The following is a 27,083-nucleotide window of genomic DNA, read 5'->3' as shown; positions in this document are numbered from 1 at the left end:
ACTGTGCCATCTAGGCACACTCCTGCACACCATTTTTTTTTTTTTCTTAAATACATTTTTTTACCCCTAAGATTATTTATTTATTTATTTATTTGACAGACAGAGATCACAAGTAGGCAGAAAGGCAAGCAGAGAGAGAGGAGAAGAAGGCTCACCACTAGGCAGAGAGCCCTATGTGGGGCTCGATCCCAGGACCCTGGGTTCATGACCTGAGCTGAAGGCAGAGGCTTTAACCCACTGAGACACCCAGGTGTCCCCCAGGATAAATTCTTGATATGTGATTGTTTTATGGAGTCCATAAGCTTCATAATTAATGCAGGCATTATTCAATTTAGGTTCAGCAAATTTCAAAGGTTTGGACATCACATATTGGAACATGGGATGGATTTTTTCCCCATAAAACAATGTTACAGTGTAGTAAGTTCCTTATGGCCTCCCACTCCTGAGCTTAATGAAATCAAACTTTTTCTCTATACCATTATATGTATAAAACATAAAATATTATATTATTTTATAGTTACACTTTATTACATGTATCTGTGTCTAGGCTTAGCAGCATTATGTTAAAAATTTCTGCCAATTTCCCATTTATTTTAGTGAGGGGAACAGTTAAGTCCTCAATAGAGAGCCAGGGGCTAGATGCTTACTAAGCTTGGCATTTAATTCTCATTAGAATTATTTGTATGCCCAGGTATTTATATTCAGCATTATAACTAACATTGATAATGTCCAAATTGGTTTATCAATTTAAAGAAAATCAGAAAAAATATATAAATTTCTCTATTAGAAGATCTTCCTTAAAATAATGTCTGTTTGTGAGCTTGATCCTTAGGTCTCTTTAGGGTCCAAAATAGTTTATTAGCCTTTGCTTAGTATGGGGTAGGAAGGATATTTCTGGAAAACCCTGTATTTCCAAAATTCTGTCCTCTTTTTGATTACCTTACTCTTGATTTCCTCATTCAACCTCTCATTTACTAAATCCTCCTTTATCCTCAAATGTCTTCTTAGAGTTCAGAAATTAATGCTGCACCTTTATGTTTTCATATGCATTATCTTGGGGAGGAATCTTATATATTTTAATTAGTACCTAAATTATGCAGTAGTTAGATGGATGCATGGGCTTTAGATTATCACAACTGATTTCAAGGTTTCATGAAATCCCAAGCTTCTCATGTTGTTATTTTCCATACTCATGTTACCTTCCAGTTTCATACTCACTGCTTCAGTTAGGCATAAATTTTACCTCTTTGCTCTTTGAACAAAATTACTTAATTTTCCCTGAATTGTTTGTTGTCAGAATTCCACAAGAATAGAATCTTGATGGTGGTTTGTCTTTGAGTCTCTTGGAATTAACACCAAATCCGGCACCAAGTGATTGTTTAAAGAATAAATATGCAAAAGAAAAACATTTTAAAAACAGAAAATATTTATACTAGGATTTATGATCAAACTCAAGGTCACAAAAATCATCCTTAGGTAAAATCTGTGCTCTGATAAATGAATTTGATTTTGGTCAAAGTCGGTAAGAAAAAAACAAGAAATTATGTAAAATACATATCAAACATATTAAATTTCTTTTAAATGTTACCCTGAATTTGCACATGTCAAGAGTATCTTTTATGGTCATTAGAAAACCAGAATTGAAATAAGTGATAAAAATAAATGAAAATGTTATATAACCCATGTAAATAAGGTAGGCATACCTCATCTTTCAGCTCAAATATTCTAACATGACCAGGCTTTGCTCTAATACTTTACTTCTCTTAATAGGCCCACTATTAACCTATTTAGGGATCAGAGAATAGGCAATAGGAATAAACAGTGAGTCTTCATCTTTGTAATGCTGCTCAAAAGACCTTAATCAACAACTATTGATTTTAAGTCTAGAGGGAGGTCAGCCACAGTCATGTACATTAATATTTATTAAAAGTTGTAGGTGAGGTATAATAAAAATCAGATCTTCTATTTATCTGCATTTAGATGGCAAGGAAATTATGCTGTAAAAGCAACAATAATTGATTTCAGTTATTTTCTTTACCTTAGCTTGACAGACTTCTGGTGCTGACTTGTAAGTGAATTCAGAAAGTGATGTTTACAGGAATCAGACCTGAGAACAGCAGACTCTAGTACTTTTATCAAAATCAGAATTAAGGGAGAAGGAGTTATCCACATAGCAGTAGCAATAATCTTAAATTCTCTGTATTCTTTATCTGTTTTCTTTTTCTTTTCTTTTCTTTTTTTTTTTTTTTTCTTGTTCTTCTTTTCCTGTAGGGGTTATTAACTTACAGAAGACTAGTAAGGGTGATAAGAAGGAACTTAGTACAAGTCCACACATTTAGGAATCTTAAATAACTCAAAGATGGAGAAGTGAACTGAGGGCAATACATTCAAATTCAACAAAGGTTTATTTTATCTACTGAATCGGATGTTTGAAAAATAATATTGAAATAGGAAGGAAGAAAATAAAGAATGATGAAAATATATTTTTTATATTTCAGTTTTTATATTGTAAGTATTCTCTTCTACATTTTTAATATCTCAATATTGATGAACTTGGTTATTGCTGTGGTGAGAAGTAGAGGTGTTGTGAAAACAATGCTACAAAGAGAACTACAGGGTATCACTTGCTGGCCAATCCCATGTTCCATGGATATTGTGGCAGTAGAGAGGCAACCTACAAAACCAAATATTTAAAAGTTCATCATTCTTCTGTTTTAGAGACCAGGCAGAAATTCAAACTTTGTCCCTCACATCCCTGTCTTCTCTACCCACAGAGGTCACTACAGGAGATTATTCTCCCATAATATTCTCTCACAAAGCAATAGGTACCTAGAATACACAGCAGGACAAGAAAGTACGACAGAAAGGATACAATGTTCTTGATCAGGCTCAAGTAGACACACAGTTATCATGTCATTTGCTTTAATATTAATTTGCATCTACATAGTTGCATATGCTCTTCTGATGCATTTTCACATGTCATTAGAAATGCACAGCAATTATCTCCAAGTTGTAGGTTGCTGAATGATGTCATATTTGTTATGAAAGCCTCCTTAACACAGAGACAGCCATATTTCAAGCAACTATTGCTAATGAGTATTCAGTGATCTTGAAGCAAATTGAGAAAGGATTTCAGGACCGGGAGTAAATAGAAATAAGAAACCTGACTTACATTTTACAAATCTTGAGAAATAGCAGACAGCATATCCAGCAGTAGGGCATGACCAATATGAGCTGTTCAATGTCATTATCAATCTAAAGAGGTGAAGAATGAATATTCAAATCCAGATACCAGATATATCAGCATCAATTATGTGCCTTTAAACAATCGTGTGTTTATAATAGAGACCTGCCAGATGTTTGACACATACTTTTTATTTTTTTTTAATTCCTAGGTACACAGCTAGACCACAATCCTTGAATCACTACCAGATAGGTGACTATAAGATTCAACATTTTTTTATAGTATTCTATGAATACAAGTAGTATTAGTCATGTTTGAGCCACATACACTATTCATTGGTCTGCAAGAACAGCTAGAATAACATTGATTTAAATCATAGCCCAAATGCACGTAGTCATCCAAAGATCAACCAGTATGCTTCAACTCATTCTAGTCTCCTTTGTAGAAAATGGTCTCATCATTTTTATCTTATCGCCTCCTCCCCTCCATTTATTGGTTTTATTTCAATGACTTCAGTCTCTTTGAAATTAACACAAGAGTTTAGATTCCCCAATTTAACCTCTGGTGTATCCTAGAATAAGACTTGCCTATAACTCTTCATCTCTGATGCTTGTTGCTACTGGATACTTTGTATAAGGTCCTTGTCCAGTTCTGGGACCCAGACCCTACTAAGTACTGACCGCTTCACTGTTAGTGCTCTGGCTATGTTTGTTTCCTGAAGATATTATAAATTCTGCCACTAGGAATGTTAGAACAGAAGATGTTGTGGTTCTTCACTGATGAATTACTATGTAGGACACTGAGAGCCAGAAGTCAATAGGTCAATAGCCAGAGTTATGAAAGCTAAAGTCTAATCCCTGTGAGGAATTTAAAAAAAAAAAAAAAAAAAAAGTAGAGGAGCTATAACATTTGCTAATACTCAGGCAAAATGCCTGGCATTTAGAAGTTCAGATCATTAAGTATACTGAAAATACTGTGGTAAAAACTGTGTACAAGAAATTATTTGAAATATTTTAAAATCACAGTATATGTTTGGGTTTGTTTATGTGTTTATGTTGAGAAGTTACTAGCCCAGTTCAAACCAAAACATTTTACTTACAGCTACAAAACTAATTCCAGACTTTTTAACAAGTATAGATATGTCCATGAAAGACTTCATTAGTAACTACTAAGGAATTGAGAGTACCTGATTCTAGAGATTGAGAGATCAATATCTATAGGTGAAAAAGGCTGGGACAAGTAGGCTGACAATGATTTGGGCTATTTAGCTAATTCAGTAAATGCTGTAGTTTGCAAGAATAACCAAATCTGTGGTCTGTGGTGCCATAGTTATCATATATGGTAATTGGGTTGAAAGAGGAAAAAATAATTAAATATATATATCTCCTCATTTTAAAGTTTTTTTGGTGTATGGCCAGCCATTTTGAGTCTCTTCAGTGCATTATACAGATTCATGAAATGAAGTACTCTTAGTTGATTTTTTTCAACTGCAGGGGTCATGCTAAGTTCTCTCTCATCACTGTTTTTCATTAAATAACCCTCCAGGGAAGATTGCAAGATTTCAGAGTTCTTTTCTAATAACACATAGACAACACTCAGCTTCACATTTTCTTTCATTCAAATACCAATTTCACGAGGTTTTAATTTTCTTAGGTCTGTTTAGGACATTAAATGCAGATATAGAGTAAGAGAATTAGAATCCCAGATTTGTGTTATTCATTAACAATATTTATTTACTTTTAAAATAGTTATATCTATAGTGATATGGTCTTTTATTTTCTTTCCATTCTAAATTACTATTTCTAATGATTCTCCCATATTGTTATAGCTTCAGAATTAAAAACTTTTTCAACATAAAAATAATGTTCTAAAACATGTGATAAATACCCAAGAAAAAGCATACAAAATGTAAAATGCATTTTGTTACCATAATCTGTAATGTTTTATGTTTTATGGACAATTTTAAAATTACCACTGGAAAAAAATATAAATAGGAAATACTTAATTAAAACTATTACAGCAAAATGTTCAAAAGTGTTGTATGACACTAGCAAAAAATTAAATGTCAGGGGCGCCTGGGTGGCTCAGTGGGTTAAGCCGCTGCCTTCGGCTCAGGTCATGATCTCGGGGTCCTGGGATCGAGTGCCATGTAGGGTTCTCTGCTCAGCAGGGAGCCTGCTTCTCTCTCTCTCTGCCTGCCTCTCTGTCTACTTGTGATCTCTCTGTCAAATAAATAAATAAATAAATCTTTAAAAAAAAATTAAATGTCAGCATGCAAACTATGATATTTTACTTTATTACTAATGAGTACACTGATATGCTCAAAGGAAGCATTAGTAAACAACAACAAAAATTTTAGGAAAATTAGAAAGCAACAATTTTTTTTTAATTTTTTTATTTTTTATAAACATATATTTTTATCCCCAGGGGTACAGGTCTGTGAATCACCAGGTTTACACACTTCACAGCACTCACCAAAGCACATACCCTCCCCAATGTCCATAATCCCACCCCCTTCTCCCAAACCCCCTTCCCCAGCAACCCTCAGTTTGTTTTGTGAGATTAAGAGTCACTTATGGTTTGTCTCCCTCCCAATCCCATCTTGTTTCATTTATTCTTCTCCTACCCACTTAAGCCCCCATGTTGCATCACCACTTCCTCATATCAGGGAGATCATATGATAGTTGTCTTTCTCCGCTTGACTTATTTCGCTAAGCATGATACGCTCTAGTTCCATCCATGTTGTCGCAAATGGCAAGATTTCATTTCTTTTGATGGCTGCATAGTATTCCATTGTGTATATATACCACATCTTCTTGATCCATTCATCTGTTGATGGACATCTAGGTTCTTTCCATAGTTTGGCTATTGTGGACATTGCTGCTATAAACATTCGAGAGCACGTGCCCCTTTGGATCACTACGTTTGTATCTTTAGGGTAAATACCCAATAGTGCAATTGCTGGGTCATAGGGAAGTTCTATTTTCAACATTTTGAGGAACCTCCATGCTGTTTTCCAGAATGGCTGCACCAGCTTGCATTCCCACCAACAATGTAGGAGGGTTCCCCTTTCTCCGCATCCTCGCCAGCATCTGTCATTTCCTGACTTGTTGATTTTAGCCATTCTGACTTGTGTGAGGTGATATCGCATTGTGGTTTTGATTTGTATTTCCCTGATGCCAAGTGATATGGAGCACTTTTTCATGTGTCTGTTGGCCATCTGGATGTCTTCTTTGCAGAAATGTCTGTTCATGTCCTCTGCCCATTTCTTGATTGGATTATTTGTTCTTTGGGTGTTGAGTTTGCTAAGTTCTTTATAGATTCTGGACACTAGTTCTTTATCTGATATGTCGTTTGCAAATATCTTCTCCCATTCTGTCAGTTGTCTTTTGATTTTGTTAACTGTTTCCTTTGCTGTGCAAAAGCTTTTGATAGTGATGAAATTCCAATAGTTCATTTTTTCTCTTGCTTCCCTTGCCTTTGGCGTTGTTCCTAGGAAGATGTTGCTGCGGCTGAGGTCGAAGAGGTTGATGCCTGTGTTCTCCTCAAGGATTTTGATGGATTCCTTTCGCACATTGAGGTCCTTCATCCATTTTGAGTCTATTTTTGTGTGGGGTGTAAGGAAATGGTCCAATTTCATTTTTCTGCAAGTGGCTGTCCAATTTTCCCAGCACCATTTATTGAAGAGGCTGTCTTTTTTCCATTGGACATTAATTCCTGCTTTGTCGAAGATTAGTTGACTGTAGAGTTGAGGGTCTATTTCTGGGCTCTCTATTCTGTTCCATTGATCTATGTGTCTGTTTTTGTGCCAGTACCATGCTGTCTTGATGATGACAGCTTTGTAATAGAGCTTGAAGTCCAGAATTGTGATGCCACCAACGTTGGCTTTCTTTTTCAATATCCCTTTGGCTATTCGAGGTCTTTTCTGGTTCCATATAAATTTTAGAATTATTTGTTCCATTTCTTTGAAAAAGATGGATGGTACTTTGATAGGAATTACATTAAATGTGTAGATTGCTTAGGTAGCATAGACATTTTCACAATATTTATTCTTCCAATCCAGGAGCATGGAACATTTTTCCATTTCTTTGTGTCTTCCTCAATTTCTTTCATGAGTACTTTATAGTTTTCTGAGTATAGATTCTGTGTCTCTTTGGTTAGGTTTATTCCTAGGTATCTTATGGTTTTGGGTGCAATTGTAAATGGGATGGACTCCTTAATTTCTCTTTCTTCTGTTTTGCTGTTGGTGTAGAGAAATGCAACTGATTTCTGTGCATTGATTTTATATCCTGACACTTTACTGAATTCCTGTACAAGTTCTAGCAGTTTTGGAGTGGAATCTTTTGGGTTTTCCACATATAGTATCATATAATCTGCGAAGAGTGATAATTTGACTTCTTCTTTGCCGATTTGGATGCCTTTAATTTCCTTTTGTTGTCTGATTGCTGAAGCTAGGACCTCTAGTACTATGTTGAATAGCAGTGGTGATAATGGACATCCCTGCTGTGTTCCTGACCTTAGCGGAAAAGCTTTCAGTTTTTCTCCATTGAGAATGATATTTGCGGTGGGTTTTTCATAGATGTCTTTGATGATATTGAGGTATGTGCCCTCTATCCCTACACTTTGAAGAGTTTTCATCAGGAAGGGATGCTGTACTTTGTCAAATGCTTTTTCAGCATCTATTGAGAGTATCATATGGTTCTTGTTCTTACTTTTATTGATGTGTTGTATCACATTGACTGATTTGCGGATGTTGAACCAACCTTGCAGCCCTGGAATAAATCCCACTTGGTCGTGGTGAATAATCCTTTTAATGTACTGTTGAATCCCATTGGCTAGTATTTTGTTGAGTATTTTCGCATCTGTGTTCATCAAGGATATTGGTCTATAGCTCTCTTTTTTGATGGGTTCCTTGTCTGGTTTTGGGATCAAGGAGATGCTGGCCTCATAAAATGAGTTTGGAAGTTTTCCTTCCATTTCTATTTTTTGGAACAGTTTCAGGAGAATAGGAATTAGTTCTTCTTTAAATGTTTGGTAGAATTCCCCCGGGAAGCCGTCTGGCCCTGGGCTTTTGTTCGTTTGGAGATTTTTAATGACTGTTTCAATCTCCTTACTGGTTATGGGTCTGTTCAGGCTTTCTATTTCTTCCTGGTTCAGTTGTGGTAGTTTATATGTTTCTAGGAATGCATCCATTTCTTCCAGATTGTCAAATTTATTGGCGTAGGGTTGCTCATAGTATGTTCTTATAATAGTTTGTATTTCTTTGGTGTTAGTTGTGAAATCTCCTCTTTCATTCATGATTTTATTTATTTGGGTCCTTTCTCTTTTCTTTTTGATAAGTCGGGCCAGGGGTTTATCAATTTTATTAATTCTTTCAAAGAACCAGCTCCTAGTTTCGTTGATTTGTTCAATTATTTTTTTGGTTTCTATTTCATTGATTTCTGCTCTGATCTTTATGATTTCTCTTCTCCTGCTGGGCTTAGGGTTTCTTTCGTGTTCTTTCTCCAGCTCCTTTAGGTGTAGGGTTAGGTTGTGTACCTGAGACCTTTCTTGTTTCTTGAGAAAGGCTTGTACTGCTATATATTTTCCTCTCAGGACTGCCTTTGTTGTGTCCCACAGATTTTGAACCATTGTGTTTTCATTATCATTTGTTTCCATGATTTTTTTCAATTCTTCTTTAATTTCCCGGTTGACCCATTCATTCTTTAGAAGGATGCTATTTAGTCTCCACGTATTTGGGTTCTTTTCAAACTTCCTTTTGTGGTTGAGTTTTAGCTTTAGAGCATTGTGGTCTGAAAATATACAGGGAATGATCCCAATCTTTTGATACCGGTTGAGTCCTGATTTAGGACCGAGGATGTGATCTATTCTGGAGAATGTTCCATGTGCCCTAGAGAAGAATGTGTATTCTGTTGCTTTGGGATGAAATGTTCTGAATATATCTGTGATGTCCATCTGGTTCAGTGTGTCGTTTAAGGCCTTTATTTCCTTGCTGATCTTTTGCTTGGATGATCTGTCCATTTCAGTGAGGGGTGTGTTAAAGTCCCCTACTATTATTGTATTATTGTTTATGTTCTTCTTTGATTTTGTTATTAATTGGTTTATATAGTTGGCTGCTCCCACGTTGGGGGCATAGATATTTAAAATTGTTAAATCTTCTTGTTGGACAGACCCTTTGAGTATGATATAGTGTCCTTCCTCATCTCTTATTATAGTCTTTGGCTTAAAATCTAATTGATCTGATATAAGGATTGCCACTCCTGCTTAGAAAGCAACAATTTTTAAATTAGGCCACAGTCTAAGCTAATACTCAGCACTATATAATCTGTTTATCAGTATCATGATCTATTCATTAAGTTCTCCCTAACAAAAGGATCTCTGTATATATATTCTATTTTTAAAATATTATTTTAAACAAATTGCAAAACAAATGCATTCTGATTGAATATATTTTTCAAAATATTAAAGAAGATAAACTTTTCTATTATACCCATATTCACTTTTCTGTACACAGATAGTACAAGCTTGTACATGGTTGTGTGTACACACACATTATTTAGTGTGAATATGCTACATACCCTATTTTAAAATGTGTTTTTTTCCCCACTTACTCCGTTACACATAAAATTATCCATATGATTGTGTATTCTTTTGGGGGGTTGTTACTCTGTTTCAATACATATTTATTTATTCATGCTTTATTTAATTGTTATTTAAGTTTCTTCAATTTTTAATATACCCATCATGCTGCAATGAATATTTCTGAAGGTACTTTATGCAGTTCTGTATTTTAAGATAAATTTTTTAAATAGACCCAAGTCAATAATATATATTTCTCTTTATTAAATTATATTTGGCATATAACACTATGCAGCTGAAGGTATGCATAGATTAATTTGGTATATTTATGTATTACATATGATTGCCACTGTGGCAATCATTAGCACTTCTATCAGACCACATAATTATTTTTAGTGGTCGGAATAATTAAATCCTGGTTTCTCAGATAGTTCGATTATAATATAGTATTGTTGAATACATTTACCATACTATACACCAGATCGCTAGGACTTATTTACTATCTGTTGCACAGGGTACCATTTAATGGCATCTATTTCTCTGTCCTCAATCCTTGATAATGACCATTTGATACTCTGTTTTTACACATTTGGATTCTTTGAATTCCACATATAAGCAGTACTGTACACTACTTGTCTTTCCTTGAGTTATCTTAGCATAATATGCTCCAAGTCTGATCATGTTGTCACAAAAGGCAGGATGTCTTCCTTAAGGCTGATAAAATTTCATTATATATACATACACCACCTTTTCTTTATCCATTCATCCTTTGGGCACTTAGGCTGTGTCCATATCTTGGTGAATAAGGCTGCAATAAACATGAGAGTGCATATATGTCTTCAATATCTTCTTTTGGGGTATACGTCCAGAAGTAGGATTGCTGGATCACAAAGTAGATCTATTTTTAATTTTTTGATGAAACTGCATATTGTTTTTCCATCGTGGCTGTTCTAATTTACATTCCCACCAACAGTGTGCAAGGATTCTCTTTTCTATACATTCTCACCAAACACTTACCTCCTGACTTCTTGATGATAGTCATTCTATAGGTTTGAAGCAATATTGTGATTTTGACTTTCATTCCCTTGGTTAGTGATGTGGTTACCATATTTTCATTTACCTGTTGAAAAATATGTATGTCTTCTCTGGTGAAACATTTTAGTTTCTCTATTTTTAAATGTGTTGTTCTTGTTGAGTTATATGTTTCTTATATATTTTGGATATTAATTATTTATTCTATATGTGTATGTGGTTTTATAAAAAATTTTCCATATTCTGTCAATTGCTTTTTTTTTTTTTTTTTGGTGCAGACACTTTTAGGTTTGATATAGTCCCATGTGTTGATTTTGCTTTTGTTTGCACTTTGGTGTCACATCCAAAAAGTCATCACCTGGACTAATGTTAAGAAGCTTCTCTGTTTTCTTTAGGAGTTTTTGTGGTATCTGGTTGAATTGTTTAAGTCTTTGATCCACGTGATTTAAAATTGGACCCTTGTCTAATACCAATTACAATAATTATTACTCTGTATGTGTTTATCCAGTTTTTCTACTACCAATACTTGAAGAGACTATTCTTTCCCCATTGGGTCCTCTTGGCTGCCTTGTCAAATATTAGTTGACCATATAGCAGGGCTTTAATTCTAGGCTTTCTATTCTGTTCCATTGATCTATGTGTTTATTTTTATGCCATCACCATATTGTTTACATAACTATAGTTTTGTAGTATACTTTGAAATCAGGAAGTATGATACCTCCAGATTTTTTGTTCTTTCTCAAGATCGCTTTGGTTATTCGGGGTCTTTTATGGTTCCATGCAAATTTTGGATTGTATGTCATATTTCTGTGAAGAATGTCATTCAAATTTTGATGGCAAATGCAATCAATCTGTGGATGGCTTTGTGTAGCATGGAATTTCAACAATATCATTTCTTCTAATCCATGAACATGGAATGTTTTCCCATTTGTTTGAGTTGTCTTCAATTTCTTTCAGCGAAGTTTCATCATACAAATCTTTCATTTCCTTGGCTAAATTTATTCCTAGGTATTTTAGTGTTCCTAGGTATTTTATTGTAAATGAGTTAGTTTTCTTCATTATTTTTATTAGTGTATACAAATGCAACTGATTTATGTTTTATATCTTGTACCTTTGCTGAAATTGTTGATTAGCTTCAACAGCTTTTTGATTGAATTTTTGGGATTTTTGTATATACAAAACTATATCATCTGTAAGTAGCAAAAGTTTTACTTCTTTCTTTCCAATTAATGTATTTTATATCTTTGTCTTACCTAATTGCTCTAGGGAGGACTTTCTAAACTATATTATATAAGAGTGATAAAAATGGATATCCTGTCTAATTCTTGATCTTAAAGGGAAAGGTTTCAATCTTTCTTCATTGACTATAATGTTAGTTGTAAGGTTGATATATATGACTTTTATTATATTGAAGTATATTCTTTTTATACCCAACTTGTTGAGGGTTTCTACAAAAGGATGTTATTTTGTAAATGCTTTTGCTGCATCCATTGCAATGATTTTGTGATTTTTTTTCTTTCATTCTATCAATGTGGTGCATTACATTAAATGATTAGCATATATTGAACCATTTTTACATCACAGTGGTAAAGCCCACTTGGTCAAAATATATACTCCTTTTAGTGCATTTGTGAATTGAGTTTGCTAACATTTTGTTGAGAATTTCTGCATCTATATTCATCAGGGGTATTAGTTTATATTCTCTTTCATAGAGTATTTCCATCTGGCTTTATTATCAGGGTAATGCTGGCCTCATAAAATGAGCTCCAAAGTGTTCCCTTCTCTTCTGTTTTTTTGAAAGAGTAAGAAGGATTAGTATTAATTCTTAAATATCTGGCAGAATTTGCCAGTGAACCTGTCTGGTTCTGGAATTTTCTGCATTGGGAGGTTTTTGATTACTGATTCAATCTCTTTTCTTGTGCTATTGGTCTGTTCAGATTTTCTATTTTTTCCTGGTTTCCTCTTGATAGGTAGTATTTCTAAGAATTTATTAATTTAAATAAAATAAATTAATTTATTAATTAATTTATTAATTTCTTCCTGACTAATTTGATGACATACAATTGTTTATAATAGTCTCTTACAATACTATGCATTTCTGTAATATCAGCTGTAATGGTAACTTCCATTTTTAAGGTTTTTTTTCCTTAGTTTGAAGTTTGTCAATTTTTCTTATCTTTTCAAAAACCCAGCTCTTAGTTTCATCAATTCTTTCTAGTGTTTCTAGTTTCTATTTATTTTTACTCTGATCTTTGTTATTTCTATCCATCCTTTGGCTAACTTTGGACTTAATTTGTTCTTTTTCTCGTCCTTTGAGTTGTAAAGTAGTTTGTTTGATCTTTTTTAATTTCTTTTTATTTTATTTTATTTTATTTCTTTTCAGTGTTCCAGCATTCTTTGTTTATGCACCACAACCAGCCCTTCATGCAATACATGTCCTCCATAATACCCACCACCAGGCTCACCCAAACCTCCACCCCTCTCCTCTCCAAAACCCTCAGTCTGTTTCTCAGAGTTCACAGGCTCTCATGGTTTGTCTCCCTTCCAATTTCTCCCAACTCATTTCTCCTCTCCATCTCCCAATGTCCTCCATGTACACATTATTTTTAAGACAGTGAGCTTTTCAAAGATATATTTTCCTGAATGGATAACAACACCATGCTTTCAAACAAATAATGAGTTCCTAAAGGACTGCAAAGTGATGTAATAAAATATTTGAATTTTTATCCTGTATAAGAGTGTCTTTCTTTTTAAATTTCTTATGATATGCTATAAGCTTTCCGCTCACAACTGCTTTTGTAACATCCCATATAATTTGATATATTTTTTTTCTATTTGTTTTGAGATAATTTAGTTCCCCTTTGATTTCTTTGATATAAAGTTTGTTCAGAATATACTCTCTCTATATATAATATACATATAGAGAGAGGTTTTCCAGCTTTTCTCTTGATTTGTAGTTTTATTTATTATTTTATTTATTTATTTGTTAGAGAGAAAGAGAGTACAAGCAGGTGGAGCAGCAGAGGGAGAGGGAGAAGCAGGCTCCCCGCTGAGCCGGGGAGCCTGATGTAGGACTCGATCCCAGGACCCTGAGACCATGACTCAAGCTGAAGGCAGATGCCATACCGACTGAGGCACCCAGGTGTCCCCTTGATTTGTAGTTTTATACTAGTGTGGTCAGAAAAGATATTTGCTATGATTTCAACCCTCTTATATTTGTTAAGATTTGTTTTGTGTCTTATCATTTGATTTATCATAGAGAATGTTTCATGTGTACTTGAGAAGAATGTGTCTTCTGTTGCTGTTGGATAGAATTTTTATATATTTCTTTTCTGATTTTCTGTCTGGATGATCTATCCATTACTGACAATGGAAGTACTGAAATTCCCTACTATTATCACTATTTTTTTCTTTCATATCTTTTATTTAGGTGCTCCAGTGTTGGGTATGTATATGTTTATGATATAACTTCTTGATTTATGGACCCCTTTATTATTACATATGATCTTTTTTTGTCTTTTACTATTTTGGGGCTTGAAATCTATTTTGACTAATAGGATTTTCACTTACATGATATATTTTTTTTTCCTTTTTTTCACTTTGAGCCTACTGTAACTTTAAAATTTAAATGAGTCTTGGGGCGCCTGGGTGTCTCAGTGGGTTAAAATTGAAATGTGTCTCTTATAGGGAGCATACAGTTGAGTCTTGCTTTTTTTTAATTATTATTTTTGAGTCTTGAGATGAATACAGGCACTCTGTACCTTGTGGTTGGTAAATTTAATCCATTTATATTTAAAATGATTATTGATATATAAGAACTTACTACTGCCATCTTATTGTCTTCTGCCTCTTTTATATTTCCATTGTTTCTTTTTCCCTTTGTTTCTGTTTACCTCATACTATCACCAATTTACAGTGGTATTATGCTCCATCACCCCTTTTTAGTAGTATGCTCAATCTCCCTCTCGATCTGTGGTTACATGACTTGAAAAACATACCATGCTTATATAAAACACATCATAGGTAAAATCAACCATTTTATGCTCACAGCAGCTTACACTTGCCTATAAAGCTCCAACCTTTACTTCTCTCTTGTATTTTTAACATCACAACTTTTATGCTGTGTATATGTTAACAAATTGTAGTACTTACAGTTATTTCTAATATTCTATTACTTTAAACTTTATACTGTAATTAACTGGTCAACACACTACTCTAATAGAAATTTTTCACCTGTACTAGACTAGAATGTTGTAGACATTAATATGATTTTAAGTCACTGATTATTGTCTTTTTATTTCAGCCTGAACTCCTTTCGTCATTTTTCGCAAAGCAATTCTAGTCATAGTAAATTCCCTTAGCTTTTCTTTGAGAGAGACTTTCTTTTTTATATAGCAAAGCTGTCGCTCCCATATGAAGTTTCTTGGATGCCAATTTTTATCTTTTAAACATCTAAATATTTCAGTTAACCCTTTCTTGACCTATAGAGTTTCTTATCTTAATGGGTTCCATTGTAAGTTATTTTCTTTGCCTTTAAGATTTCTATCATTATCTTTTTGATAGGTTCAGCATAATGTGTCTTGAAGAAAGTCTTTTTGTATTGAGAAAAAGGGGTTTTCTATTGGCTTCATGAACTTTTATGTCCAATTCCTTCCCAAAGTTTGAAAGTTCTGGGTTATTATTTCTTTTCTTTAAATTTTCTTCTCTTCCCCTCTGGTACACTAATTATTCTTGTATTTTGCCTTTATAAGTCTGATGGCTCTTGTAGGATTTATGCACTTTTAAAACAACTTAGTTCTCTCTCTTCTTCTAATTGACTTCAATCTTTATTCCTATCCTCCTAGTCACTTGTCCTTTCTTCCATTTGCTCTCCCCTGTTACAGATGCTTTCTATAATATTTTTCATCTCCTTCAGTAGCTATGGAACTTGGTTTATTTTTATAATTTGAATTTGCTTCACAAAGAATTCCTCATGTTCATTAATTTGAGTTCACTGAATTGCCTGAGTTTTCTTGAAGCTGAATGAATTTCTTCATGACTATCTTGAATTATTTTATCAGATCACACTATTCCATACCTTTGAGCTTGGTTTTTCATTATACTGATTTATTTGATTTTTCATAGTATTTAAAGATATGTGCTTCCGTTTCATATTTAAAGTAGCAGACACCTTAATGTTTTATTTTTAATTTGGATCTTACAGTCTGAGACTATTAGAAAAAATTCTCTTGTGTTCCAGAAGGTGGCACTATAGCTCAAGTTTGTGGTTTCTCCTACCAGATATGGCTCTTACTGATGCTGGCAGCAGTGGGGAGAAGCCACGTTTGGACCTCATGTTGAAGTCCCAAAGCAGAAAGCAGAAAGCACATTCCTTCAAAACATTGTTTTATTTTCTTGTCTGAATTCTTCCCTTTCCTTTCCCTCCTCCCAGACATGGATTCCTGTTTCTGAAGTCCAGTCACTTCTGAGGAAGAAAAAGGTCTCTCCAGCCACCACCTGCACAACTGAAACAGCTAGGCGGTCCCTTACCAATTTTGCTTTTCCCCATCTTGGGGACTTTGCCACTGTCTCTGCGAAAAGCCCTGTGCCTTGTTGCCCTGAGGATGGGGCACCTGATGAGTTACTCCTTCTCCTCTGATTCCCAATTTATCTCTCTCCAACTCTGATGCCATGCTGGATTCTCCTGTTGTGGAGGTCCAGCCAGCCTGGATTCTCTGTTGTTTGGGGGCATCTACCCAGATGGGCACTCGTCAGAGTTCCTTTTCCCTGTTATCAGTGAGTTGGGTAGAGCTGTCTTGATAAATCTGATGGAGTGGCAGCCCCCACTGAGATTCTACCTTCCCACTTTCAGATGCAAAGATAGGTGGAAAACTCCCCTGTATCCTGCAATATTGTGAAGAGATTATTTTGTTTGATTTTAGATGTTCAACTGGTTGTTTATCAAAGAGGAGAGAAAAAAGGAATGGCTCATACCACCATGAAACTAATATTACTCTTCAATAATGGACACAGTTAGAATTGTGATAGACAAATTATAGTTGAATTCCCAAAGTCTGAAATCAATCAGAAACTATGTACATCTTTTTTTTTTATCATTTACTAATGATATATAGTATTAAATAGCACTGATTTAATAAATCAAACATTTTCCATGTGCCTATTAGATATTTTACTGTTCCCTCTTTGATTTGCATACATTTTTTCTTGAATTATGTTTTCAGAGGATTAACACTACGTCACAAGTATTTTCTCCCATTTTATCAATTTTTTATATCTACTCACCTTTTATGAATATTTTCTATAAGTCTTTTCTGAGCTTTGTATTTTGTTCAGGAAGTTCTTTTCTTCTTGAAAAAGAAATACCTAAAATTTTCTTATCTTCTACTATATATATAGATGCATATATTAGGCTCATCATTGCTTCTTATATCTTAATTTTAGTTCTGAATATGTATGGAGTCAAAGACTTATGGTCTTAGTTCAAACAGTGGGCAAGTATATATTGTTTTTGGTATTCTCACTGGTTTGAACATCTTCAGCTGAAGAAGTGCTTAGCACTTAATCTAAATGTCCTTTCCACTTTTGATTTCTTTACTGTCTAGACATAAGAAATATGTTGAGCTAAGACAAATGTAGAGAATTTTAGTTGTCAAGGAAGATGAAAGAAAACCACCAAAAACAAAACCAAAAAAAGCCCACAACAGTTAACATAGCAATGTTATATTCAAATGAACAAATGACAACAATGTGAATTTATGATCTTCGAATTTGCACCTCTGTAACACAATGTAGCCCAATAGCAGTAGCTGCCTCACTTTAGTCCATTAACCCAAACAGCACCTCAATTTAAATTTCTAATACATTCACTCAATTTAAATTTCTAATACTTTCACTTTAAATTTCTAATACTTTCGCTTAAAGTATTACAATATTATGAACAACAACAATAAAGAGGGAAGCCTGGATGGCTCAGTCAAGCATCCGCCTTCAACTTAGGTCATGATCCCAGGGTTCTGGGGTCATGCCCTGAATCGGGCTCCTTGCTTAGTGGAGAGCCTGATTTTCCCTCTGCTTGTGATCTCGCTGATAAATCAAATCTTTTTAAAAAATAATAAAGGATATCTGTATTTCCCACTGGTTTGTAGACCCCAAAGGGGAGGGAGCAGGCTCAGAAATGGGGTCCTTGGGCCCTTTGGAGTAACAGCAGCTCTGCTAGAGACCACTTGGTAGGATGTACTGACTTAAGGAGAAAATCACATGTGGAGTGAGCCCAGCATCTGTGGGGTTCTTCAAAACGTAGGAAGTTTGCACACAGACACCAAATTAGTAGTCCTAAGGAAGAGTGAACTTGAGGACAAGGAAAAGTTTAGGAACTGGGTGGATTTATAAATTTCTCTTCAGACTAAGTTAAAAACTATGTAGAGAATATAATTTAAAACTTCTTTATCTCAGTTACTTGTATGGCATACTAATACAATTTAGCATATTTAATGCTATGCATGAAAGTAAGGGACAATCCAGAAAAGGAAAGAAAGCCTGCCCTACCTCAAATCCCAAGTGATGCTCTTTGGGTACAACATGTCTAATTTAGGAATGAACACCTAGTCTCTCAAATATGTGAGAGGAGATGGCCTGAATGGGGTTTCCTAAATTACACTCAGCATTGAAATATATTTGTGATTAATTTGTAATATAAATATATTTCAAATTTTTACAAATGTAATTATAATCTATTATATATAGATACACACAAACACACACACACACATCATTCTATGTACCCAGAATTGTTCTAGGGACTGTTGATATGAAGTTTCTGACTTCCTGGACCTTATAAAGGAGGAAAATAAATAAATAAATAAATATATATATATATATATATATATATATATATGAGATATAACAAGGAGCGAAGTAATTTGAGAAAGTGATAACAAAGGAAAATAAATGGTACAGAGTGAGAGAAACAGGTAATGGAACAGGTCTACTTTAGGTTGAGGATAAAAAAAACGGTCTTTCTGTGAGAGTGACATTTGATGTAAGACAAGGAAGAAAAGGGACTAGCATAGGAAAACTAAAGAAGAATTGTTTCAGACAGAGGGAACAAATACCCTAAGGCTATTAAGCTGAAATGAATTTCACATGCCCAATAAAGAGAAAGTGGGGATTTAGGGCAATGGAAAATAGAGAGTGCTTTGGAAGTTAATTGATGATATGAGTATTTGTTATCAAACTTAAGCAAACATGGAAGGTATGTAAAGGTGACAAAACAGAACGCTGCGTCCATATTTAGGTCTTCTAATTCTAATTCAATAGGTCTGGGATGAGTCCCTAAGTTTGCATTTCTTTTGAGATCCCCAGGTGATGCTGATGTTTTTGATCTGAAGACCCACCTCGTGATCCAAGGATATAGGTCTTTGAACACAGGACAGGAAATTTTGATTTATTGTTTCTATATGTAGTGGAAAGCCATTAAGTGATTTTAAGCACTAGACTCTGAATAAAGCAGAGATTGGAGGAAAATAATAGAACGAAAGTAAAATATGTGCTCAATCTATTGTATCTTTGGATCTGAAGTGTGTCTTCTATAAAAAGGCATACAGTTAATAGTTTTTGTTGTTGTTTGTTTTTGTTTTTAAACCAGTCTGACAACCTCTGGCTTTTCATTGTTTGATCAATTCACATTTAGTGGTATTGATATGGTTGGATTTATGCCTGCCATCATGCTGTTTGGCTCTATATGTCTCATTTCTAATTTATTAGTCTGTTTCTCCTTTACTAAATTCTAGGAAGCATGGTGTACTAAATTGAGATTGCTATAGAAAATGCTCCAAAATATAAGTTTAACCCAGTGGAAGGTCCCTTCCCCTTGCCTTCTCTCCCCTAACATAGCCTGGCAACTTTTAATGCAATGATTCATGGACATAGACTTCTTCTATCTTTTGGCTGCTCTATAATTATGACTTCATAATCCTTTGAGTTTAGCCAGTAAATAGGAAACGATAGTTCAAGTTCCACTTGCTTTTCAGCCACCTGGGCTCAGAAGTTATCCTGTTCATTTTGATACAATTTACTGGCAAGAAATTATCACATCCCTTCCCAAGGTGCCAATGCAAGGGGTTTTGAAATGCTACCAAAGGTGCAATGACACATGATATAAGAAAGGGGAGATGGCATCTTAAGTGGATTGCATGTTGTTCCTGCTATGTGAGGAGATATGGTAGGAAACTACTTCAGTGATCTAGGATAGAGATTTTGATATCTTAGACTAAGACTTTAATAGGAGAGGTAGAGAAAATGATAGGTTCAGAAATGTCATGGAGATAGAATCAATAGATTTGCTGAGGGATATGAGCTACACTGTAGATGGTAATATTATTTACTGATATAAAAAGAGGGTTTGAAAAACAAAGAACAAATTCATTTTTGAAACATTAATTTTGGAGTGCTAATTAGCCAAATGAAAATATAAAGTGTCACTTGGTTATATGTATCTAGAATTCAGTAAAGAATTAAAGAGTGGATATATATACTTGGAAGTGATTAGCCTAGAAATAATATTTAAAGCTATAAATATGTTTTTCTAGGAAAAATGCACACATAAGAGAAGTTGGCTCAAGATCTGAGCCCCAGTGGTTCACCAATATTTAGAGGAAAGAGAAGGGAGGCAACAAAAAACACTAAGCAGCTGACAGTGCTGTAAAGGGAAGACCTTAAATATGTGTGGTCATGGAACCCAGGGTAAGATAACCTCTCTTTTTCTTGTAATGCTCACTGTGCCAATTATATCTGACTTTCAGGTAAGATAAATGTTATGGAAGTCACTTGGGACCTTGAAAATAACATTTTCAAGTCCTATCCAAGTCCAGATGTCATAACTCTTTTTCCATTAGAGAGGGAGGAATCATGCTGTGAGAAATCCTGTACTAACCCATATGCAAAGACTACATGGACAAGGCCATGTGGAGAGAAACAAGGCCCCCAGATGATGGTCATTATCAGTTGTCAGACATGTAAGTGTCATAAGTCTTCAGATGATTCCAGCCCCCATTCTTAGTTCTTTCTAGGTGAGGACTCCTACATTACAAAGAAATGACAGACCATCTCTATAGTGTTCTCTCCAAATTAATGTCCCTCAAAATCTGTGACCATAATAAATAGTGTTTTACTCCATTAAGTTTTAGGAGTACTATGTTTTGCAAGCCTAGTAAGTAAGATATAGAACTGAATTCAGCCATTAACTAAGAGGTAAACATGGCTGGGGAGAGGGGACAAAAAGGACGTTGCTACAGGATGGGTCAAGTGCGAATGGGTTGGAAGGCCTTTGGCTTTTACGCTGACAGGAGATCCTTTGAAGAATTCTGAACAAAGGGATAGCACAATCTATGTCAAAATATGTACTTTCTTATGAGCAAATTTTTGGCATGCCTTGTGTTTGTTATAAGCAAATACACCCCTGTGGCAATAACTTCATATCTGGTAGTAAACTTCTACCTCAATTTTTCTGAAAATGTAACTTTAGTTTGGTAGCAAAGAAGCCATGTAATACAGTAGATAATTCTTTATTATTTTCAGTTCAGTTTTCTTATTCGAAGGAAGTTACTTATAGAAAACTATTAAGGGATACATTCACCTAAATGACATTTCTAATATTTATCTCTATTATATATTTGAGCAGAAAATACTTTGGCTATATTGCAGATTCTTATCTAAATTAAATACTCAAGGGGGAAAATATTTTGGAATTTCATAGGGCTGTTTTGTTCCAACTCTGTCTGCCTCTTCGAACAATGCCCAAGCAATTGGTTAAATTGAAAATATCAGGAGCGTATTACTCTGCAATATGGTTTAGAAATTCTTTTAGCTGGTAAAAGTCTGCTTGCAAGTTGATATATATCTTTCTCATATGAGAAATAGCATACTACCATATTTATAGTTTTACTAAATTTTTTCACCAACTGATTTTTTTCAGAGATGAGAAAATCTAAAGTTGCCATAACTACAAATATAGAGTGCAATATATTCTAAATTACTTGTGTTTCATTTCTCTTATGAAACTTATAAAGGATGGGAATCCTACTGTATCTATAGACCACATACTTTTGATAAGGTATAAGATGTTTAATGAAGAGGAAAGATCTCAATGCAACGTAGTCGGTTTATGATGCCTAAAAGATTTGCACGACATTAAGTCAAATACTTAAACCAGTTGTACCATATCATGGAGAAGTTAAAAGAAAAAAGTCACCTGAAAAATCAAACTATATAGAAATCATGTTTTAAAGCACATAGTAATATATTTGATTTGTTTAAACAACCATCTATATTTTTAAATGGCATATTTATTTTCAACACCACAAATTATTTTTATGCTTCCTTACTGAGTAAGGTGGATCGTGCTGTTCCAAACATATGTTTACTGTGAATGAATTAAGATTTTCACAATGCACTTCCATTACACATTTATATCAAAAGAGGTATTAATGGATAAAATATATTTTTACAGATACAGGCTAAATCAATACAGTTCATAAAAATGCAGTCAAAACTCATGATTTCTGTCTCTAAATGACACCATGGAAGCTCAATAAATTGTATCATCTGTCTCATCTTTATCACTTATTACCTATGAGATTTGATTGCTATAGTAGTTATATTTAAATAATATTATGGAAAACATCACATAATATATACAAATCGGGTCTTCTCATCAGATGAAAATCACCAGGGAAGGAAATAAATTCAATTATGTATTTCTCATGTAGGCATAGAGAATTTCAGTGTCTGATACAGGTTTTTTTCTTTTATGTTTTCAGGTCAACCCTAGAAAACTGTGTTCTGATATACTCATTATTTAAATTCACCATTGGATAAGCTGGTCTGAGGTAATTACATTCTCTATATGTAAGGACTATAGACTGTAATGAAATAATCCTTTGCAGCCAAAGCCATTTCTTACTGTGAGCAAAGTTAATTTCAGGAATGACCTTGAAGAGCTAGGCAAAATTATTTTATTACAAAAGAGTGATTTAAAAAAAATATACTAGACTAGCTGAGATAGAGTTAAACCATTCAAAAACTAAGAATTTTCCTAAAAGTCAAAGAATTGAGTCATAATAGAATTCACGTGAGCCTTTAGTTTCTGCCCTTCAGTTTATGAAGGAATTAAAGTTATTAAAAATAACTTTTGTTATACAGTGGCCATTGATCTGGTTTATGAAAACAACTGTATTCTTCCACTCCAAGGAGGTTTTAGGGCACAAAGCTACAGTTTTAAAACATGTACAATACATATATATTTATGTATAAAATCTATACTGTGTATGGTCACATTTTGATACTGTCCTACATGAGAGAAACAATACAGATATTGCACAACTGTGGCTGGAATGTTATCATGATATAAGCAGAAGGAAGAAATATGGTTTTACAATAAAAGAGACGAACAAAATCTGCACTAGAAATAAGGAAGATACTCTTTGAAGAAAAGCAATAAAGGGCAAAATATTAACTTAGTCACTGTGCATAGTGAAGAATTTATTTTTCTTTTACTCTACAGCTGCACTTCCAGTATGAGCATTTTACTTCAATGATTGATTTTACTTTTCTATCTCCATTCATGAAAAGTCATAAACCATAAAAATATCTTAAGAAAGGGCTGAACTTAATTTTATTAGATTTAAATGAAACCTCTATCCATTATCTCATAATTTGAACCAACTTTATTATCGTTTATACCTCCTTACTATTGTAGTTCTCCATATTCAGATTTTTGGGATTTAGGGAGATTGCTGCACTTAGGGTTTTTCATCCTAGATAAATGGATATTGGCAAATGAGCATCAGGAAATATGTAGAAAAATATTAAGAGCTAAAGAAAGATGGAGATGAGGAGGAGGGAAAGATTGCTATAGCTCTGAGTTGAAAATACTAGTCATTAAAGAGTAAATGATTGGTGGGGGAAAGAAGAGAGGGGACCTTAAGTATAGATTAACAGTTACTACTAGTTAGAGCAGAAAGAAAGAGTGAACATGATGAGTATGAGAGAAAAGAGAAATAATGGAATAGAGTATTCTGTCCATAATGTTTGGTTTAGGGAAAGACTTGGCAAAAGCCAGAGGAGGATTTAGTAGAGGAAGAGGAAAGAGAATGGAGAAGACATCATTTAGATAACTTATTTTTTATAACTTTCTTAAAAATGTTCTTTGTTCCAAGTAATATTCAGAATGAAAAATGTCAATCCTTAATAACAAAGGTTTAGGTCTCTCATGGATTGTAAGCTTCTACAGAACAAAGAACTTTATAAACCTTTCAAGCATCATGAAATGCAATTATAAAACACCTTGTGGGACGTTGGGTGATATCAGATATTTGTTACCGTAACCTAGATTATATAGCAGTGGAAGATTGATAGTTGTCAGTAAATCAAGAAATATAAATCAATGACTTGTTTAATAAGACAGAAGCATGCTGTAATCATTAATACCTACATCTGGTTTATTAAAAGTATGTCCAGGCACTTTCATTTTGTCTCTTTTGTACGGTATATTCTTGTGTATGTGAACTCATAGCCATACAATTCATGTGAAAAAGCAATGTGAAAGTCAACTCTGGTCACCACACTGAAAATTCAAATGTGAAAGGATGAATTGTTGTGAGTTCATTTAACAAATTCAATTTGGACCATATTTACCAGTAGAAAATAATACACTGCTTTAAAATCTAGAGATATTAATAAGAATTACATTTTAAATAAATTATATAGGTATATATTTATCTATGTAAGGAGCTTTATATGGGTGGTTAAACAACTAAAGTAACCAAAAGTTTTTATACCAGGTCAGCAATAGTACTAGACATCATAGGTCAGTAGATAGTAGTAAGATCACCTTAGACAGGAAGAAAAGGAATTGTCATATCTAGAAATGAAATGCAATCACTAATACACAGGTTTAAGCCATGGAAAATAATGCGTTAGCACAAGAAAGTGGAAATATAGTTTGGGATATGTACATAATGAAAGAGAAATGACTATTGTCAGTTTAATCTAGAATACTAGAATTCATGCAAAGAAGAGACTCATTAAGTCCTATTTGCTTCCATGCAGAAGTGTTCTATAAAAACACCTACTATAGGGCAGTTCTACTATTAGAAAACTTTAAGCTGAAAGTGCTGCCATCATAAGTCTTCACTTTAGTTATTCTTTCTGATGGTTCATATAGTAAAATTACTTTCTTGTTCAAATAGCCGTAATTTCTAATGTTGATGACCATAATCAGTTTTCTCTAATTCATCTATTTCCCCTAGGTACACATTATATTACATTGTTTTCCACCTTCACCATAGGATTTGGCAAGCTTTAGCATGGAATTTTTTTCTCAAGTATTAAAGTAAAATTCCTTCTAGGAAGCACTCCTGTTTTATGTAATGTGTAAGAAAAAAAAAAAAAAACTTAAAAATTTCACTTCCTCAAAAGGCTTAGGCATCTCTCCTTAATTGAGGCTGAATGTGAGGGCACATGGTAAATAGGGGGAGCAGCTTTTTTGTAAGAGTTTGGCAAATCTGAATTAAAAAATCATCATTGCAGGGTCACAGGGAAGTTCTATTTTTAATTTCTTGAGGAATCTCCACACTGTTCTCCAAAGGCTGTACCAATTTGCATTCCCACCAACAGTGTAAGAGGGCTCCCCTTTCTCCACATCCTCTCCAACACATGTTGTTTCCTGTTTTGTTAATTTCGGCCATTCTAACTGGTGTAAGGTGATATCTCAATGTGGTTTTAATTTGAATCTCCCTGAGAGCTAATGACGATGAACATTTTTTCATGTATCTGATAGCCATTTGTATGTCTTGATTGGAGAAGTGTCTGTTCATATCTTCTGCCCATTTTTTGATATGTTTGCCTGTTTCGTGTGTGTTGAGCCATCTGTAGCCCAATGTTTATAGCAGCAATGGCCACGGTCACCAAACTATGGAAAGAACCAAGATGTCCTTCAACGGACGAATGGATAAGGAAGATGTGGTCCATACATACTATGGAGTATTATGCCTCCATCAGAAAGGATGAATATCCAACTTTTGTAGCAACATGGACGGGACTGGAAGAGATTATGCTGAGTGAAATAAGTCAAACAGAGAGAGTCAATTATCATATGGTTTCACTTATTTGTGGAGCATAACAAATATCATGGAGGACAAGGTATGTTAGAGAGGAGAAGGGAGTTGGGGTAAATTGGAAGGGGAGGTGAATCATGAGAGACTATGGACTCTGAAAAACAATCTGAGGGGTTTGAAGTGGCGGGGGGGGAGGTTGAAGTACCAGGTGGTGGGTATTATAGAGGGCACGGATTGCATGGAGCACTGGGTGTGGTGAAAAAATAATGAATACTGTTTTTCTGAAAATAAATAAATTAATAAAAAAATATATATATACATATATAGTTTAGTCAAATAAAAATATAAGACAACTAAAAAAAATCATCATTGTTTTCAGCTTTTTACTGTGGGCTTTTGATAGCTTCAAACTGAATTTACAAAATATCAAGCTTATGTAGAAAATGTAAATAATCTTAGTATTTTCTGCTGTATTTGTTGACTTATATACATGTACCTATTTGTTTTCTTTAATGTCCATGTCAAGAATTAACTGTGCATATATCTATGTATTCATATCTGTATCTACTTCAATGTACCATAAAATTAAGTGAGCATTTAAAAACTTTTGAAGAAAATAAATTCATAAGCATAAATGGTATACTTATAGGCTATCTACAATAAATGAGAATATTTGGGTATACTGTGGCAAAGAAAGAACAATTTTAACATGTAAGTCAGAGAAACTGACAAACTGGGGAAGGTTGTCAGTTTCTCTGACTTACATGTTAAAATTGTTCAAATAAATTGTATAAAATATTCAAATAAAAGTCAGTCCAGCTTAATTATGTTGTAGCAGTCTGTTAAACTATCTCAAATAACTTGGCTTGATCATCATGTCATGTTCTGCTAAGAGACCTTGGACAAGTCCCATAACCTCTTTACATTTCAGTCTTCTTATCTCTAAAATTAACTGTCTGACAAATTCCAGTGTCCCCAAAGTGTCTCCATTTTATGGTCTGAAAATGTACTGCTAATATTTATATGAAAAATTCTGTGAATGACAGTAAATTTAATATATACTTGGTATTCTGCAAAGACATGGGAATGTCTATTTCACAATAAAACATTTCAATAAGGCTTCAGAAAATAGTATCAATCACAAAAGACATTCATAGAAGAGAAGTAATAAGGTT

Source organism: Mustela nivalis, assembly GCF_964662115.1.
Source record: "Mustela nivalis genome assembly, chromosome: 1".
NCBI classification, from domain to species: Eukaryota; Metazoa; Chordata; class Mammalia; order Carnivora; family Mustelidae; genus Mustela; species Mustela nivalis.
This window is presented reverse-complemented; position numbering follows the sequence as displayed.